This window comes from Phoca vitulina, unplaced genomic scaffold (assembly GCF_004348235.1).
Source record: "Phoca vitulina isolate PV1807 unplaced genomic scaffold, GSC_HSeal_1.0 scaffold81, whole genome shotgun sequence".
Taxonomy (NCBI): Eukaryota; Metazoa; Chordata; class Mammalia; order Carnivora; family Phocidae; genus Phoca; species Phoca vitulina.
In genome coordinates this window covers 1,734,213-1,747,366 of record NW_022589784.1, presented here as the reverse complement: position 1 = coordinate 1,747,366, position 13,154 = coordinate 1,734,213, and the positions used below count along the sequence as shown (strand labels likewise).

The 13,154-nt window shown below is 57.7% G+C and overlaps 1 protein-coding gene across 2 annotated transcripts in view; it reads left to right on the top strand.

Moving 5' to 3' along the window:
- Positions 1-13,154, top strand: part of GNG7 (G protein subunit gamma 7) — a 90,252-nt gene that overhangs the window by 52,132 nt on the left and 24,966 nt on the right. The gene's annotated exons all lie outside the window — the stretch shown is intronic.

Genomic DNA, 13,154 nt, shown 5'->3' with positions numbered 1-13,154 from the left:
GTGTGTGTGAGTATACACGTACATATGCACGTGTGCACACTGTGTGTGTGTGCCTGTGTATTTGTGTGTGTCCGTGTGTGTAAATTCCTCTTCGGATGCCTGGATTGCATTGTGAAGGACATTTTCCAGAAAGGCTTTGTAAATGCTCGCTTCCCGAGTCCTCGTAAGCTGAGAATGCCCTTCCTTCACCTCTGCACATCTGAGCAGCATCCCGCTGACGCATTCAGGGAGCGCCCCCGTCACGCGGCACACACCGTTCCACTCCGCCCACAGCCAGTACTGCCGAGGAGTGCTCATTTTTTCTCCTTCTGGGCCACCTGCTCCTTCTGCTGGAGCTCAGAGGACTCCATCCTAGACAGGGGCAGGCAGACCTTTCCTGGAAAGGGCCAGAGAGTATGTTCAACTGTGTGCCAGACATTCTCTGTCACAACTGCAGACCAGGGTTGCAAACTGTGGCCCACACAGTGCGTTTTGTTAATAAAGTTTTATTGGCACACGGCCACACCCACTTATCTTCACATGGCCCACGGCCACTTGCCTGCAACAGGGGCTGAGTGAGTGGCTGTGACGTGACTCAACTGCCAACCACTTTACAGGAAAAATGTGCCAACCCTGCTTTATAGCTTCTATTCAGGCCTCAGCTGTGGGGGCAGGGAGCAAGCAGCTGGGGCAAGGGTCACCGTGGCCCAAATTCTGGCCCCCTTGTCACTGACCCTTCCCCACAAAATCAGACCAAGCCCGCACCCAGGGGTGTCTGTGAGTGTCCTCAGTGGCCACAACAAAGCACCACACGTAGGGTTCCCTGCACTCGAGGCCAGAAGTCCAAGATGAGGGTGTGGGCAGGGCTGGTTCTGGCCGAGGCTCCAGCGTGCTCTCGGAAGCCGGACTCCAAGCACCAGAGGCCGCAAGGGGAAGAGGCGCCTGTGTGCTTGCAGGCCAGGCTTTGCTTCTCCAGCCTCAGTGACTGTGTAGACAGAAGGAAGTGTCTGACCTTGGCCTTGCTGCTGCTTGAGGGGGCAGACACCCCCCAGTTACCTATCTCGGGTCCTGCTTTTCCCTTCCCCCACAACCCTGCTCTTTGGTTTGGGAGCAGAGGGGCTCCCCTGGACCCCCATCATCCTCGATCCCTCCCGCATGCTCCCAGCCACTCACATTCCTCTCCCTCCCATCACGGCCGAGGTCCACGCCCCTTGGGGCATCCTCTTGGGGCATTGAACCCCCTTGTCCCACCTGGTCTGCAGCTCTGCCTGTCCATGAAGCCCAAGGGTGCTTCAATTTCCTTTTAAATCAGAAGAAATTGTGAATGGAATACTCCAGACTGGATCATATTTATCTTTACACCAGTGTGGTCATAAAGTATGTTTAGTATTTTTTCATGGGGAGGGACCTCCAGAGTCAAAATGAGGCCCTGGTCTAGTCCCTTCCACCCGGGACACACCATGCTGGCGTGGAAACTTCCTTCTGTGCCCCAGTAAGAGGCCCAGACTCTCCACACAGCCACCGCCCCCCATCTCCTCACTCTGACCACCCACGTCCCGGCCCGAACTCCAGGCACCAGCCCCGCATGGGCCTCCCATGGCTCTCCAACACTCCACCCTTGCACTCTGCGCATGGACGCTGTCTACTCTAGGAGGCCTCCCTACTTAATTCCTTTCATTAAGAAAATTGAGATATCATTCACCTGCCAGAAATTCACCCATTTAAAGTATCCAGTTCAGTGTTTTTGGTCCATTCACAAGCTTGTGCAATTATATCACCATTATTTGATTCCAGAATACTTTCATCATCCCTAAAATAACCCTATACCCCATTCCTCCCTCCCCCAGCCCCCGGTCCCCACAAGCCCCCTTCCCGTCCGTGGATGAGCCTGTTCTGGACGTGTCACCCACGTGGACTCACACCCCATGTGGCTTCTGTGTCTGGTTCCCTCCCTGAGCGTCGTGGGCTCGGGGTCCATCCCCGGGGCAGCGCATGTGGGCGCCTCGCTCCTCTTCATGGCCGAGTGATGTTCCATTGTATGCATGTATGTATATATATGTGTGTGTGTGTTTTATTTATCCATTCACTGGCTGATGGACATTTAGGTTGCTTCTATGCTTTGCCTATTATGGAGAATGCTCCTGTGAACATTAAGGGCACACGTTTTTGTGTGGATGCATGTTTTAATTTCTTTGGGATAGATACCTAGGAATAGAATTTCTGGGTGAGATAGAGACTCCATTTTAACCTTATGAGGAGCTGCAGTTTCTTAACTTCAGAGTCTGTTCATCCCTGTAGGTCAGGGTTCTGCAAATTGCAGCCAGGAAACCAAATCTGGCCCTCTGCCTGTCATTGCAAATAAAGTTTTATTAGCACACAGCACGCCCATTACGTGTTATTTACCGAGGCAACTGGGTTGAGTCGTTGCAACAGAGACCATGTGTCACACAAAACCAAAAACATTTACTATCTGGCCTTTTACACAAAAAAGTATATTTATAACTTAGCACTTTATTCACACACTTTATTCAGCCATTTGTGTATCTTTAAAATCCCCCACATGCACACACAAAGTTCCCTTAGGGCAGGAATTTGATTTTTTGTTTCTCTGTTTCTGTTTCTTACTATCATTAAACATTTGTACGTATTCCCCACCCTCACCGTCCGGGAGCACCGAACACATCGGACCTCCCGGACCTCCGGGCCTCACTTTCCTGCAGGTTATAGCACTGGTCTCACTCGGGGGTCCCGCCCTCGGCCTCGCTGGGGAGTCAGCTGGGACTGGAGGCAGCGGGATACATCCAGGCCAACTGCATCACGTTCTCTGGGGCAGGATGCGGCATCCGTGTATCTTGAAGCCCCCAGGTGATACCAAGGTTTGGGAGCCCTGCATTCCTGGTTCCTAATCCTAAATGTCTGTATTTTTCATGGATTTCGTCCTGATGGAAGGAACCGGTAGACCCTTCCTCCCGTGCAAACCACCCAGAGGTAGGGGACTTGTGCTGGGGCAGGGGGGTGAGGCATACATTTTCTACATTTCCGCAAGTGCCCTGAGTCTGTCAGTCCAACAGGGAGGGGGGACCCTTCTCACTTGGGGTCCTGGCATGTCACAGCTTCAGAGAGACAAAACACCTACAGCCAATTCTTTTTTTTTTTAATGACCAAGGTATTCTTTTCCTGGGGCGGCTGTAACGAATGATCCAAACTTGGTGGCTTAGAACAGAAATTATGCTCTCACGTTCTGAAAGCTAGAAGTCCCAAATCAAGGTGTTGTAGAGCCTTGCTCCCTTTAGAGGGTCCGTCCTGCCTCCTCCAGCTCCTCGGGGCTCTAAGCAGCCCCCCCGGGTGTGCCTCCATGGCCCCGTGGCCTCTCCCTGTGTCTGAGAATCAGACCCCCCTGCGCTCTCTCAGAAAGACACCAGTTGTCGGATTTGAGGCCCGCCCTGGATGACGTGGATTGGCAAAGGGTTGGCAAAGACCCTTTTTCCAAATAAGGCCACGCAGTGAGCTTCCAGGAGAACATAAATTTGGGGGACAATCTCCACCCCATTACAACCAAAAGACATTATTTTCATCTTGCTGAGAACTACCCGTCCTTAAGATGAGTGCGGAACAGCCGCTGTACAGAACCGCCCTCCCCACTCTGCGACCGGTCCTTTGGTTTCATCCTGCCATCCCCCCACACCAGCACCGTCTGCCTGCATTCCTCCGTGAGTGGTGCTGTGTTGTGTGCGCACGCGTGTGTATGTGTGTGCACGTGCATGTATGTGCATGCTGTGTGTGCATGAGGTGTGCGTGCGTGTGTGCACTCATGTGTATGTGTGCATGTGCATGTATGTGCATCCGTGTGTGCACCTGTGTATGTGTGTGCATGTGCGTGTGTGCGTGCATGTATGTGCATCCGTGTGCACCTGCGTGTGCACTCATGTATGTGTGTGCGTGTGCGTGTGCGTGCATGTATGTGCATCCGTGTGTGCACCTGTGTGTGCACTCATGTGTATGCGTGTGCATGTGCGTGTGTGCGTGCATGTGCGTGTGTGCGTGCATGTATGTGCATCCGTGTGCACCTGCGTGTGCACTCATGTATGTGTGTGCGTGTGCGTGTGCGTGCATGTATGTGCATCCGTGTGTGCACCTGCGTGTGCACTCATGTATGTGTGTGCATGCATGTGTATGCGTGCATGTAGGTGCATCTGTGTGCACCTGTGTGTGCACTCATGTGTATGTGTGCATGCGCGTGTGCACCTGTGTGTATGTGCGTGTGTGCACGTGTGTATGTGTGTGCGTGTGTGTGCGCGTGCATGTGTGTGCGCGTGTGTATGTATGTGCATCCGTGTGTGCACCTGTGTGCACTCATGTGTGTGTGCATGCGCGTGTGTGCGTGCATGTAGGTGCATCCGTGTGTGCACCTGTGTGTGCATTCATGTGTATGTGTGTGCATGCGCGTGTGCACCTGTGTGTGTGTATGCGCGCGCGTGTGTGCGCGCGTGCGTGTGTGTATGCGTGCGCGTGTGTGTTGCATGCACTTGCGTAAATGCGTCTCATCCTTCTCAGACCAGGGGAGGGTGGGAGGGTAGGTAGAAATGTTCAGATCAGCTGACAGTTACCTTGGTGATGGTGTTGCCGAATACGAGGTGCTGTATGTCCATTATCTCAATGCAAATAAATATTTAAAAAGTAAGTCGACAGTTACGTTAAAAATTCCTCCTTAAAATGAAGACAGTGAAGTGGTTCGGAGACATACACTCCATAATCCTAGCGTGGTGGTTCTCAGTGGAAAGGGGTGGGGGGGCCCTGCCCCCCGGGGACACGGAACCATGTCTGGGAACGTCTGTGGTTGTCATGACTTGGGGCTCCTGGTGTGGAGGGGGTGGGGCCAGGGATGCTGCTCAGCGCCCCCCCCCACGCCCAGGACGCCCCCCCAGAGAGTGAGTCCGCTGATGTCAGTAATGTGGGGGTGGGGAGGACCCCGTCATAGATACTGAAAGTAAGGATCGCTTTCAACTGAACATAAATAATGCTTATTTATTGGTCACGAAGAAAGAAAAAAGAATGAGCAGTGAGTGTACCCCCCGGCAGCTGTGACAGGTTGGGACCCTGCTTTCGGACCGAGAACAGACCAAGAGCCCAGGGCACGAGAGCAGCTGCTCTGAGGTGTTTGGTGCCTGATGGTTAGGCTTTGATCTGAACCCTCCGAACCTGCTGGGTTTTATTGCCAGGCCCTGAGCGGGCGGAGGCCGTGAATGGTAGCCGCGAGCCAGGTTTCGTTCGGAGAAATAGAACACAGAGACGCTTCTGAGAGGTGCCCAGGCAGGGGATTGCCCGCCGGCTCCCCAGAAGAGCTGGTCACAATCAAGAAGAAGCACTTCCCGTTCGTTTCGCTGCCCGGGGCAGCTTCCTGTGCTGGGCGGTTTGCTCGGCATTTCCGAGGCCTACCACGGAGAAGGGTAGACCGACGACCTGTTTGCAGTCCTTCTAGAGGAGGCGCAGCCACGGGGGCTGGGGCCCGGCACCTGGAGGTGAAGCCGCAGACCGGGGGCCGGGGTCCCTGTGGGCACGGAGGGCAGCAGCGCCTGCTTGCATCCATGGCTGCAAAGTGACCTAGACCGGTGTGCTGTGCACAGGCCAGGTCATTCTCTGGGGGGGCATCCCGGGCACTGTGGGGGCTGCGCAGCATCCCGGGGCCCCACGTGCCCCGTGCCCAGACTTCCCGCTCGTGACAGACACAGATGTCCCCAGACACGGCCCGGTGTGCCTGAGGGCAGGATCGCCCCCGGTGAGACCCCCCGACCCGCGACCCCCTCCACACACGCACACACACGTGTGCACGCATGCTGGTGTGTGAAAGCCTCTGCCCAGTCCTGCATATAAAGAATCATATAACGCATGTATTACAGAGAGCCGCGTGGAAGGAAATCCAAACTGCTGGACGTGGGAGTGGGGGCCCCCAGGGTCGGGGCCGACTCGCCTAGGTCCAGCTGAAAGGTTACAGGGCTGCAGCCGGCTGCCGCTGAGGGGCTGTGCTTATGGAAAAGCACAATTAGCCAGGCGTTCTGGAATGATCCTCCCTCCCGTCTAGCAGGCGAGCTGCAGGCAACATGTGTCTCCAGGGACATCAGGGGCCCTGCCCCGCCCGCTCTGCAAAGCAGTGCTGACACCTTTCCCAGGAGGGTAGAAGAAAGAAGAGAAAATCGTCTTAGGACTGTTTGTAAGCCCTGGGGAGGCGTGACCCCGCACAGCCCCTCAGCGGCAGCCGGCTGCAGCCCTGTAACCTTTCAGCTGGACCTAGGCGAGTCGGCCCCGACCCTGGGGGCCCCCACTCCCACGTCCAGCAGTTTGGATTTCCTTCCACGCGGCTCTCTGTAATACATGCGTTATATGATTCTTTTCACTGTTGCTGTGGGTTCAGTGCCCTGCGCTGGCCTGGTGCTGTCCTCACAGCGGCCTGAGAGCGATGCCACGGGGCCCCTGTGTCTCAGACAGGCCTTCAAGGCTCACAGAGCGAGCGGGCAGGTGTCCAGACCGGGACGTGCTCAAGCCCCCCTGCTGCCCCTCGGGCCAGACAGACTGACCTCTCAACGCCTCCGAACAGTTGCTGGCTGGCTCTCTTCTAGAACCTTCCAGAGTCCTCTAGGCAGTTCTGCCTTCTCACTTAAACATCTCATCGGGCAATCAGAATCTACCTCTTTTCTGTCTTCAGGAGCGAGAGCCGGGCTAGTGACGATGAAAATTGTAGTAAGAATGGAAAAGAGGATAGTGGTGCACTCTGGGAGGAGGCGGTGGGGCGCCTCCTGGGGCAGTGGGGCTGCCGATGCAGGTGCCCGTGACGCGGTGCCACGCTGCACATGCAACAAGGGAGTGTGGGAAACACAGGGTGTGACCGCGAGCCTCTGGTCACACCTCCGTCAGCCGGTCCGTACGTGACCTTGACCTTGTGCTACTCGAGCTTCCGTTTAAAGACACCTTAGTTAACGCAGGGTCGGCTCGTTAACGCTGCGCTCACAGCCAACAGCGCCGTGAGTGCCACTGAACGCGGGTCTAACATGCGTCCTTCCTCCGCGGGTTGCGTGGTAGCCTTCCGTGCGGGGGAACACCAGCCGCCGCTCTGCACTCGGGCCGACGCAGACGGCAAACACTGTGGCACTCGGGACTGAGAGGGACCCTCGGGTCCTGGCCCGAGCTGAGCGCCTCATCCCACTCAGCTGGGAACGGGGTCAGCGACAGATTTGTCACTGCTCTGCACGTGTCCGAGGATGACTGGGAAATCCCCCCAAGCCCCGCCGGAGAATCGACTGTGGTTACACGTGAATTTTAGCAATTAGGCCAATTTGAGAAAGAGGGGAAGCTGCAGACAGTGCGGTGCTAGCTAGGCATGGGAGCTCCGCGCAGACTTGCCCGAGGCCCAGCCCTCAGGGAGGGGCCCACCCCAGCCACCTCCCACCCCGCCCTGCTCCGGCCCAGCCGGCAGTCTCTGTCCCCCACTATGGCTCTCTCAGCCCTCTTAAAACAGGGGTCTCACCAGGGCTGGTTCTGCCCCCAAGGGGCACGGGGCCGTATCTGGGGACATCTGTGGTCGTCACAAAGGGGGGTGTTCTTGGCATCTAGTGGGTGAGGGCCGGGGTTGCTGCTCAGCCCCCACAGTGCCCAGGACGCCCCCGCAGAGAATGACCCGGCTCCAAACGTCTAAGCCATGAGGGAGACCCTGCATTATTTGAAAAAGCAATGTAGTCTGACCCCTGCTCACGCTGGACAGCAGAGTAACCCCCCAGGCGTCAGAGGGACAAACCAGGGCGACCCCAGGGTCTGTGAGTCACCCCCACTCAGTGTGTGTAGTGAAGTGTGTGCAGCATCCCGGGAGCTCAGGAGTCGGATGGTTACAGAACGCAGTCTCCTGGGGGTCAGTGGAACTCCCTGACCCAGGGGTCTCACCTGGGGAGATTCTGCTCCCCAGGGGACATTGGTGACATCTGGGGACATTTTTGGTTGTTTCAACTCCAGCGAGTGCTCCTGGCATGGAGTGGGTGGGGGCCAGGGATGCTGCCCAGTACCCCACGGTGCTCAGGACTCCCAGCAGAGAATGGTCTGCCCCGGGGTCCCCAGTGCCCTGGGAGAGACCTGCTTTAGAGAAAACCACCCAGCTGCCTCCTTCCTGCGTCTGAGATGCTGGAGCCTCCCAGAGCCTTGACTGGACCTCCCCCACTGGGCCGTGGGGTAGGAGGTTTCCACCCAATGTCAGCCCGCCATGCCCCAGCCTGTGATGCTAGCCCCCGGGGCCCAGGGCGGCTGAGAAAGGCTCGTGTGGCCCAGACGTGGCAGCAGAGGCGAGACCCTTTGTGTAAGTGGAAAAAACCCTGTTGGTTTGTGGAAAGAGCTAGTAATTTTGCAAAGGAAGGGGGGCCGGCTCTCAAGAGCATGGGAGATCTTGGGAGCCAGACAGAAACAGCCTGGCCTGCGTTGGCCCAGGGGCAGGGGCTTCTGTTGACCCCCCCAGGGCAAGCCCACAGCAGAATCAGCCCCAAGGACCAGCGCCACTCCCCCCACCCCAAACTTGAGGGTCTAGCTGCCGGCTTTTCAAAGTGTGGTGGGTCCTCAGCGGCTGCAGGGGTCCCCTTGGGGGCCCAGACCAAGGCATCTACCTGGACTCCCTAGCCCGGAGCGTCCTCAGACACACATAGGAGGCCAGTGCTGGGCACAGCGATGCAGCTGGACGGGACACTCGCCTCTCCCTCGTGGCTGTGCTGGGAAGCGGGAAAGGGGTGCCCCCCCAGTGGTGCATTCTCATGGCAGCTGGGGCAGCATGGGGGGTAGGCTTGCACTCAGTCTCAGGGTCACCCGACAGCTGGACACGGTGGCCCCCAGCGCCTGTCCTGCCATGGACAGTATCAGAGAGAGATTCAGCTCTGTCCAGGGTTCCACCTGGAGCAGGGGTCCTGTTCCCTGGAAAACAACAGCTCCAAAGTGCCCGGGGCCCACCCCTGTGTGATCTCAGGACTTCCTGGCCTTCCTGTGGGCCCTCTGGCCCTCGGCGGCCAGCCTCAGATCCCGCGCCTTCCTGCGCCCATATACCTGTGACCTCCTCCACCCGAGGTTAATTGCTTTGCCCCGAGTCTGCATTTTCCACCTCTCCCTCTTCGGTCCCGGCACGTGGCTTCCAGCAAAGTAGAAAACCAGGCATGGAAAAACACTGAGCGTTACGTTTCAAGGCTCAGTCCCTGAGTGTTTTGTTTTTCTGATACTGGTGTGTCCGATGGACCGGCCTGTCGTGCTCCGGAATGGGACAGTGGAAGTTCCAGAAGTTCCACTCGAACCCCCCTGCCCCCCCGGGAAACACAGGTGTCTCTCCACACAGGGTTGGTTGTAGAGAGTAAAGCAGACTCTCCAGACCCCCAATCTCTCTGGAGGACACAGCCGGTTCCAGTTCACACGCCACATTTTTGGCAACAGCAAAGTATATCCCTGAGAAAAGCGGGAGATGGTTAAGGCAAAACTATTGAACCGCTCTCCTCTCTCTCTCTCTCTCTCCCTTCTCATTTGGGGGAAAGCGGTGCTCTTTGGAAAAACTGGAAAAGGTATGTAGCATTCTATCTTACTTCATGAGTTTGGAATCTGTTGTTTTTTAGAAAAAAGGAACAAGCAAACCACAGTGCTTGGCGTGCACATGACACGCGGAGCATCGTGTCGCCGTGGAAAGAGCTTGGGGCTCGCGGCCAGGAAACCCACATGCAGACCCCAGGCCCGCCTCTCCCCGGCTCTGTCGCATTCGGAGGATTCCTTTCATCTCTGCCACGGAAATAACATCCCCAGCTTCCCAAGAATGTTGCAGAGATGAAGCGAGGCCCTAGATCTAAGCACGCACAACCCCGGGCGCTGGGGCCGGGGCGGGGCGCGCCCCACGTGTGTGCGTCCGGGAAGCGCATCCAGCCGGCTTGGCTGCTGCCTGTGATGGTGTTGGTCGTTCTCGGTGTCCGCCCCCCACCCGAACCCCGTCCAGCTCCAGACGACTGGTGGTGACGTCACCCTCGTCCCCCCGCCTGTGATGTGTGCCTCCTCTCTGCTGTTCCCAGTCCAGCAGACGGGTCACAGTGCTGTCCGTCCCTTCAGAGAACCAGCTTGGGGTCTCATGGACGCTTGCGCCATGTTTCTGGTCTCTGTTTCGTTTATCTCCGCTCTGTGTTCGTCACTTCCTTCCTCTTACCAGCTTCGGGGTTCTCTTGCGTTTCCTCAAAGTGTGAAGTCAGGTCGTGGACCTGAGAGATCTTCCTCCTGTCTTCATAAAGCCCCCTGGTTTACACGTCCGTCTCGTCCAGAAACAGCCTCACGGAAACATCTGGAATAATGCTTGACCACACACCTGGGCATCCCACGGCCCGGCCGAGCAGACGTGGAAAGCTCACCAGCCCCTGGTCTCCCAGGCTGCACGGCCACTTGCCCAGCTGCACGGCCCCTCAGAGCCCCCCGGGCCATCGCCACGGCCCCTGGGAGGGGCAGGACGGGGTGGTCGCTGGGGACTCAGTGAGGAGAGCCGAGGGGGCAGCTGGACGCTCCTGCAGAATCGTGTGTACCCACGGTCACGGCATCCAGAGAGTGCAAACAACCCAAGTGCCGTCAACCGATGAACGGATGAACCAAACATGCCATGTCCCTCGGCCGCGAGCAGGAGCCAGGCGCCCACATGCGCGGCCCCGGGGATGGACCCCGAGCCCACGACGCTCAGGGAGGGAACCAGACACAGGAGGCCATGCGGGGTGTGAGTCCACGTGGGTGACACGTCCAGAATAGGCTCATCCACGGACGGGAAGGGGGCTCGTGGGGGCCGGGGGCTGGGGGGGACGGGGTTGCTTTTGGTGATGGAATGTTCTGGAACTCGATGGAGGGTGGTGGCTGCACAACACTGTGAATATACTTAATGCCACTGAACTGCACACTTGAAAATGGTTAAAACGAGGGCGTCTGGGTGGCTCAGTTAGTTAAGCGACTGCCTTCGGCTCAGGTCATGATCCTGGAGTCCTGGGATCGAGTCCCACATCGGACTCCCTGCTCGGCGGGGGGTCTGCTTCTCCCTCTGACCCTCTTCCTTCTCTTGCTATCTGTCTCTCATTCTCTCTCTCTCAAATAAATAAAATCTTAAAAAAAAAAAAAAGTGGTTAAAATGAGGGCGGTCAGTGGAGCCTGCAACTCTTGATCTCGGGGTCACGAGTTTGAGCCCCACAGTGGGTGTGGTGCCTCCTTGATGAAAAAAAATGGTTAAAACAAGTGTGCTGTTATACATACATCTTACCGTATGTATGCACTTTAAAAACTGACAACGTAATATACCAAAAAACGTCGAATTGTATATTTTAAATGGTGAGTGCTGTGGTTTCTGAGCTGACATCTCTAAAGCTGCTAAAAAGAAGTGGTGTAGGGAAGAGAGGAGGAAGACCCAGCGTGCTGCAGAGGGGTCGCGGTGCTGGAATCGCGGCCAGGGCCTTCTTGCGCTCCGGCATCGCGTGCCTATGCCGAGGGCACGGCCGATAGGCCTTCCCAAACGCCTGAAACAGCAGGTGTGAGTGTTCAGACACGGGGCGGGATCCTGGCCCCGCCTGGTCTCTGCCTTGGCGTGGTGGGCGTGAAGGGGATCGTGTCCCTCCCGGTGCAGGCGTGGGACCCATGTGGCCGCAGGCGGGGCCCCCGCGCTCGGGGGCAGCAGGGGAGGAGGCAGGACTGTGGCCGGCGAGCCATCGGTGAGGCGGGGAGTCCCGGGCCGTTGGGCGCCTGCGCTGGTCACAGGTCCGCTGGTGTGCCCGGCAGTTTGTTCTGGAATGCAGCCGAGAGCCCGGCCCGGTGAGGAGTGTTTTGTTGCAGATGGCTCTTTGGCCTGGAATTGATCGGCCAGCGGATCTCCATATTCACTGGCTTGGTTCCTCCTCGGACACACCTGGGCTCCCCCCCGGTTCTGTGTGGCCGTGGGCTTGCTCCCCGAAACAGGACACACAGCTGTTTCTTCTGAGACCGATGATTTTCGTCAGGGATCTTGGGGTCAGGAGGGAGACCTTATTATTATTTTGCATTATTTTTGTATTCTGTAGAGAGTATTTTAGAGTCAGATTCATGTCGGGGAAGAAGGCCCAGTTGGCGTGACATCGTAGGATGAAGTGGGGGGACGTCCTGGTGGCCACATCGGGCTGCGCCCACCACCTCCTCCAGGCCTGGCTTCCTGCTCTGGTATCTCTAGTCACGCCCCTCGGCAGTATTAGTGATGCTGCATATGACAAATGACCCCGAACTCCACCCGTGTGTTCTCCCACAGCCTCCGGGGTCAGGATCTGGGCGCAGCCTGCTGGGTCCTCTGCCCAGGGTCCCACAGGGCCGCCGTCCAGGTGTCAGTCAGCCCGCAGCCTCACCTGGAGACTGAGGGAGCCCCTGCCCCTGAGCTCCCTCGGGGTGCTAGCAGAGCTCACTGCCTTGCAGCTGTGGGGCTGTGCACCGGGGTGCCTGCTGCCGGTCACTGGGGCGGCCGTCGGCTCCTGCGGCTCACCCCCCGCTCCTTGCCACGTGGGCTTCCTAAACACAGCCGTCCCCGGCCACGCCAGCAAGGAAGATCTCACGGGTGGGGACAGAAATGCAGGAGTCTCCGCCGTCTGTGGAAGTCCCATGAGGATCCCGCAAGACCACGCTCATGCGTTCTGTGCGTTCTCCGCTCCCTGTGTGTCCCGGGTCCTGCGGAGACTCCGAGGGCTGGGGCACCGAGGCCGCCGGCAGCCACGGTCCCCTCCCAGCCAGAGTCACAGGAGACTCGGCACTCCCTGGGCAGCCCCGGGCTTGGCTGCCTTCCTGCAGTAACAAGAAAAGGCGTAATGGAATTTGGACGGTTGAGAAAGGGGATGTCAGCGTGAGCAGAACCAGACACTCGATCTCATTGTTAGAAATTCCGCGCGGGTCATCGAAACCTCATCTTGGGGCAGAGGCCACTGGAGTGGAGATGAACTCACTCCCAGAAGAGGTTTCCCACAAACCCAGCTCTGGCACCCGGCACCCCACGGCCGGCCGTGGCCACCCGTGGGCACCCAGGCACTGAGATGCCTCCCTCCCAGTCGCTGGGGCCCACGGCTCCTGTCCTGGTGTCCTTCTCTGGAAGGTTTCATAAGAGACAGCAAAACCCCACTCTTAGCACCACGTGGCTGACGCAGCTCCTT